Below are 6995 nucleotides of genomic sequence, written 5' to 3'. Positions count from 1 at the left end.
TCAAGGATTGCAGCCTTCAGTATGGATTGAGGCTCAGTGTCAAGAAGACAAAGATTCTCACCACTGGACCAATTGGCAGCATCAGGATGGATGGTAAAGAGACTGAGATTGTTAACAACTTTAGTCAGCTTGGCTCCACAATCAACACTCTTGGCACCAGTAGCCAGGAAATAAGAAAAACATATGATGGGAAAGTCTCCTGTTAGGGACCTCTCCAGGGTACTGAAGAGCAGTAGTGGTGTCACTCTGGAGACTAAGGTATGTCTCGTACAGGCTGTGGTCTTTGCAGTCACTTGTTATGCATCAGAGAGTTGGACAGTGACTAGGGAGGATAGAAGGAGAATTGATGCCTTTGAGCTGTGGTGTTGGAGAAGAGTATTGAATGTACCGTGGACTGCCAAGGAAACACACAGATTCATCCTGGAGAGGGTTAAACCAGGCTGCTCCTTGGAAGCAAGGATTCTGGGGCTTTGTCTGACATATTTTGGATATATTGTAAGGAGGGACAGGTCCTTGGAGAGGGACATCATGCTTGAGAAGGTGGAGGGACGACGCAGGAGGGGAAGACCCTCTATGAGGTGGATTGATTCAGTGACTGGGGTAATCGGGATGGGTGTGTCAGAGACAGTGCTATTGGCACAGGATAGAGCAGGGTTTAGTCACAAGGAACTTGACTGCACATAACAACAACAACAATAACAAGGTGGAGTTTTTAAAATAATGTATTAGTAAACACAACTATAAATGTATGAACAGCAGAAGACTAATTAGATAACTGGACTCTGATAAAAATTAAATAATGTTCATAAAAAATCTATCAAATACATGATAAAATCAAAACAAATCCTGACAGATTGGAACAAAATCTTCAGGAATGTTAGATGTGTTAGGGGTTTAATCTCTAAAATATATAGAATACTTCAATAACTCAACCCCAAGAAGACAAACAATTCAATTGAACAATTGGCAAAGGACATGAACAGATACTTCATTGAACAAGTGATAAGGCAGCCTAAAATACATGAAACGTTGTTTTCCAGGATGTTGTTCTTGTCGTATATTGTTGGAACTGACTCATCATTGAAAATGCATTGGGTTTTCAGAAGTAGTAAATTGCGTGGGAGGAGATTGTCTATCTTTCTCCTGCAGAGTGGGGTGGGTAGATTTGACCTTTGACCTATGTGCCTTAAGGTTGGCATGTAACTCCTTAATCCTCAGCCAGTAGAACTCCTCATTAGCCATTAAGGACATACAAATGAAAATGACAATGAAAGATAATCTCACCTCTTCTAAAAAGGTGTTGATTAAACAAATAGGCATTCCAGAAACCCAGCATTTATATGTATTCTTTTATGATCTCTTTTTTTTTTAAGAAATAAGAATGGGTCTGCATACAGAGACCAGCATTCATTAGTGGTTACCAGGGATGGGTACAGGGGAAGATGAAATACCCTCATTGTTGTTGTTGTTGTTATGTGATATCGAATCACCTGCAACTCATAGCTACCCTATGTACAACAGCCCTAACCCCTACTCTATCCTGTGCCAGTCTTACTGTCTCTGATACAGCTATCCCTATTACACCAGTCACTGAATCAATCCATCTCATCAAGGGTCTTTCTTTTCTGTGCTGTCCCTCCACCCTCCCAACAGGATGTCCCTCTCCAAGAACTGGTCCTTTCTTGCAGCATGTCCAGAGTATGTCAGACGAAGCTTCAGAATCCTTGCCTCCAAGGAGCAGCCTGGTTTCACCCTCTTTAGGAAGAGCCTATTTGTTCTCCTACTAGTCCACAGTATATTTAACACTCTTCTCCAGCACCACAACTCAAAGGCATCGAGTACCCTCTATGTAGTAACCCAAAGCCCAAACCATTGCCATTGAGTTGATTCCAACACATAGTGACCATACAGGACAAGGGAGAAGTGCCCTATAGGCCTTCCACAGCTGTGAGTCTCTATGGAGGCAGGCTATTACAAGTATAATTTAGAACAACACTAACAACAACCAAAAAATGTTCCTATGTCGGCATTGTGGTGGTTGTTACTGTTAGGTGCCTTTGAGTTGGTTCTTCCTCCCACAACACAGCTGGTAAGTTTGAATTTGCAGTTGTTTGCAATTAACTTGCAGTACCACCAGAATTCCTTCCCTCTATAATAGATAATTGTTTTGGTTCATCTGAACTCTGGCTGTGCTGCGGTTCAGGCAGCAAGCTACTAACCAAAATTTGGTATCTGCCAGCTGCTCTGTATGATAAGGATGAGATATTTTGCTTCTGTAAAGGTTGACCCTTGTGGAAATCTAGGAGCAGTTTTATCTGCACTACAAGGTCACTGTGAGTCGGAATTGACCCAATGACAGTGGGAACTTTCTCCTCCATTAGTCTATGTGTCTGTCACTGTACCAGCACCATGATATTTTGATTAATGTTAGGTTTGAAGATCAGAAAGTGAGAGGCTTCCTACTTTATTTTTCTTTTTCTGTAGTGATTGGCTTATTTAAAATCTCTTCCCTTTCTAGTTAAAATTAGAAACTATCTTTTCCATCTCATTGAATAAGCCTTTTTTCTTAATCTGTTGAAGCTCTGCTGAAACCTGATAACCATAGATGACTCTTCTGGTCTGTGGCCTAGCTTGCACTTGCTGCAGAAGGCTAAACACTGCAACCTTCAATATGGATTGCATCTCAATGTCAAGAAAATAAAAATTCTCACCACTAGAGTGATAAGCAACAGCATGATGGAGAGTGTTAGCAACCTCATCTTACTTGAATCCACAGTGAATACAGTTGGTACCAGCACAGTCAGGAATCAGGAGACATATTGCACTGGGAAAGTCTGTAGTCAGGGACCTCTCCAATTTACTGAGGAGTAATGATATAAATTTGAGGACTTAGGTGCACCTGCTTTAGTTTGCTTGGCTCCACAGTCAACACTCTTGGCACTAGCAGCCAGGAAATGAAAAGACATATTGCAATGGGAAAGTCTGCTGTTAGGGACCTCTCCAAAGTACTGAAGACTCAGGTGCACCTGATACAGGCCGTGATCTTTGCAATCATTTGTTATGCATCAGAGAGTTGGACAATGACTAGGGAGGATAGAAGGAGAATTGATGCCTTTGAGCTGTGGTGCTGGAGAAGAGAACAGTATTGAATATACCGTGGACTGCTAAGAAAATAGATTCATCCTGGAGAGGGCTAAACTGGGCTGCTCCTTGGAGGCAAGGATTCTGAGGCTTTGTCTGACATACTTTGGACATGTTGCAAGGAGGGACAGGTCCTTAGAAAGGACATCATTCCTGGGAGGTTGGAGGGACAGCACAGGAGGGGAAGACCGTCTATGAGGTGGATTGATTCAGTGACTGGAGTAGTTCGGGTGCATGTGTCAGAGACAGTGAGATTGACACAGGACAGAACAGGGTTTAGGGCTGTTGTACTGAAGGACCCCCGAACCGCTGGTCCTGTTCTGTCCCGAGTGGACGGCGAAGACCCAAGACTCCAAGACACCGGCTTGATGCAACAGCAAGAGATAAGAGGTTTATTGCGGAGCTCTGGCCGACTCTTATCTCTGGCAAGAGATAGAGGAGCCGACCGCGAGCAGACAAAGTTGGGTTTTTTTATACACTTTAGGGGGATACAACTGAGTATCAGCTTCTCATTGGGTGATGAAAGCACAGTTTTAATTCATTGGTTCAGTGTTCGCTCAGGGTTTACACAGCATTTTTGCACGTAGCACTTGCAGCAGTCACGTAGCACATGTAGCAGTTAGATAGATCTTTAACTATATGGTGGTGTCACAAATTCTTAAGTGTACAATGAGTTCAAATCCAGGGCAGTGGAAAAGCACAAGATACATTGTTTATCAGTCAGGAAACAAAGCACATGGGTTATCAGTTGAGAAACAATCTCTGCTTGTTTGCTCTGCCCTTCTGCTAGCCATTCTTGAACTACTGTTGCCCTGGATACCTGGGTGTGGGGCTTTAAAAATTCCTGAGTTTAACTTAGCTGAGAACTATAGAAACCTGAGTTTAATTCAGCTGAGAACTATAGGGACTATTTTAATTTCAATTTTTTCAGTACATAGGGTTACTATGAGTCGCAAACGACTCAATGGCACATAAGAACAACAACAGGTACACCTGATTCAGGTTATCATCTTTCCTGTCACTTGTTACACATCTGAGAGCTGAACAGTGATTACAGATGACAGAAAAGAATTGTTGCCTTTAAACTGTGGCATTAGAAAAGAGTGCTTAAGATTCCATGGACTGCCAAAAGAACAAATAGATAATCCTTGGAGAGGGTGCAACCAGAGTACTTCTTGAAGGCAAAGATGATAAAACTTTGTACCACATACCAGGGACTGCTAAGAGAACAAAGAAGTATGTCCTGGAAAGGTGAAACCTAGCTGCTCCTTGAAGGCAAGGATTTTGAAGCTTCATCTCACATACTTTGAGCATTTGCCAGCAGGGACCAGTCCTTGGAAAAGGACATGCTAGAAAGAGTGGAGGGACAACATAGGAGAGGAAGACTCTATATGAGATGCATTGACACACTGACTGGAGTAATAGGGGCAGGTGTGTTGGAGACAGTGTGTTTGGCTCAGAATAGGACAGCGTTCAGAGCTTTTGTCCATAGGGTTGCTGTGAGTTGCAGGCGACTCAGTGACACATAACAACAACAATGCATCCTTTGGGCATGTTGATAGGAGAGGTTGTTCCTTGGAGAGGAGCCTCAAACTTGAGAAGGTAAAGAAGCAGCGAAAGAGGAGAAGACCCTGGACCAAGTGGGTTCACATGGTGACTGTGGCAATGAGCTGGCATGTATCAGAGATTCTGAGGATGGCATGGGATGGGATAGGGTTCAGACTGATTTTTCATGGGATCACTATGAGTCGTACTCTGTTCACCAACACCTAACAACACAGAACGATACACCGACAGGTGGGTGATGGACTGATACTAAGTGACTTGTTTCTAGATCTTCCTTATCCCTCCTATTAATATATAAGCAGCTAGTAAAACATATTTCTCCTCCTCTCAACTTTTTTTCATAAATTGAGACATCATGTGTCCCTGCACCTTTTGAAAAAAGTTTTACACCTCTTAAATATGTACATAAATAAGACAATGCTGAAATTATTGCTTAAGGGAATCTACTATTCATCCTGGAGAGGATTAAACCAGGCTGCTCCTTGGAGGCAAGGATTCTGAGGCTTTGTCTGACATACTTTGGACATGTTGTAAGGAGGGACAGGTCCTTGGAGAGGGACATCATGCTTGGAAGTGTGGAGGGACAGTGCAGGAGGGGAAGACCCTCTATGAGGTGGATTGATTCAGTGACCGGGGTAATCAGGATGGGGGTGTCAGAGGCAGTGCAACTGGCGCAGGATAGAGCAGGGTTTAGGGATGTTGTACATAGGGTTGCTATGAGTCACAAGTGACTTGATAGCACATAACCAACAATAACAACTACTGAGTAAAACTTGAGCAGTATCTTGTAAAGGGGGAAAGTGAGGTGTGAATGGATTGAGAATTAGAAGTTTGGTTTAAGACAAGTACTTCAGTCTGGTGCCTTGATGAGGACTGAGTAAGAATAACACTAGTTCAGGACTGGTGGAAACAGCAAGCAAGGATTTTGAGGTGAGAGTTTCAGTGAGTCTTAGGGTGCACATTGTTGATGCCTTGAGTTGAAGAGTTGATAGATCTTTCAGGACGTGTCCACAGCAACTTCAACAGCCTCCCTCCACATGGCTCACCTGGAGTGTTTTTATAGAGGTTTACAAGCTTCAGAGAGAGGAAATTTATCAAGCAACTTCTAGGAAACAGGCAAGATGCAAAGGATGAAGTCTGGGAGGGCTCCCAGCATTGAGTTTCTGTATCCCAGAAAGGGATGAATCACCTTCCCGTGTGCATTGATGTCTTTCACCAAGACCAAAGCCCCTCCTAGCTTGTTCAGTCCCCTCTCCCCCTAGATATCTGTACATGAAGAGGAATGAGTGAAAACATTGGTCCTTGTAAGAATAATATTTTAAAACCCAAAATACTTCATCAGAACCGATACATAGTTAACCCACCAGTGTGTATTTGAGGGTGTAAATCACATGGGAAGGAGATTCACCAGAGATGTGCCCTTTGGTTTAATAGAACTCTTCACAAAGATAAAAAGGTCACCAATGCCTCCATCCCCTGAGTTGAGAAAGAGAGTGCTCCCAGAACCCAGTGTTATGGGGTCCTCCAAAGAAGCTGTTCCCAGGTCTCCCTGGGATTTGTGTAAGGAATTCCTGGGTGGTACAAATAGCCAAGCACTGGGCTACTACTAAGTGAAAGGTTGATTCAAATTCCTCTAGGGGCGCTTTGGAAATCATCCCTTAAGGTTCTTCATTGTCCTCTGACCCACATAAGGTCACCATGAGTTAGAATTATAACTTGGGTCTTGGGTTTTTGGTTTGGGGACTTGTGTGACTGTAAAAACAGGATAAAAAAATTGAGATGATTTTCTTTGCCCAAGATCCCGGAGCAAGCAGGTGGTTCTGCTCACCTCCCTGTCTGCTGGCCCAGTGGGATGGAGGCTGCAGGCAGTGAGGAGAGGGGTGTAAGTAGCAGGATGGCTGATGGTGATGCAAGCAGATGTGAAGGGTAAGGGTGAGGCTTGGAGTGGGGTACAAGCTTTCCTGACTGGGCTGAGGGGTGATGCTGGTGCCTCTCGCTGGGCTTGCAGACATGCAGGCATGGATTTCAGGGAACTTTGTGGTGGTCCTGTCCTGGATGACTGATGCTGGGAGCGGGATGCAAGCTGGGAGCTGCCAGCCTCGCTTGAGAATCCCAGTGGGGGATGTTGCCCTTGTCACAGCCGTTTTTCATCCAAATAAACAAATGCTTTTGCGCTCTTGTCCAGTGAGGGTAATTTATCCTAGTGCCCAAAATGAATTCTCCCAGGAAGCCTGCTCCCAGAGACCCTGGAGCTTGGAACTTATTGCTTGTCTTCTGTGCTGTCAGGA

The sequence above is a fragment of the Elephantulus edwardii genome, unplaced genomic scaffold (assembly GCF_000299155.1).
Source record: "Elephantulus edwardii isolate Elephantulus edwardi_28Jun2011 unplaced genomic scaffold, EleEdw1.0 scaffold00306, whole genome shotgun sequence".
Classification (NCBI taxonomy): domain Eukaryota; kingdom Metazoa; phylum Chordata; class Mammalia; order Macroscelidea; family Macroscelididae; genus Elephantulus; species Elephantulus edwardii.
The sequence above is the reverse complement of the archived record's forward strand: the minus strand, read 5'-3'. Positions refer to the sequence as shown.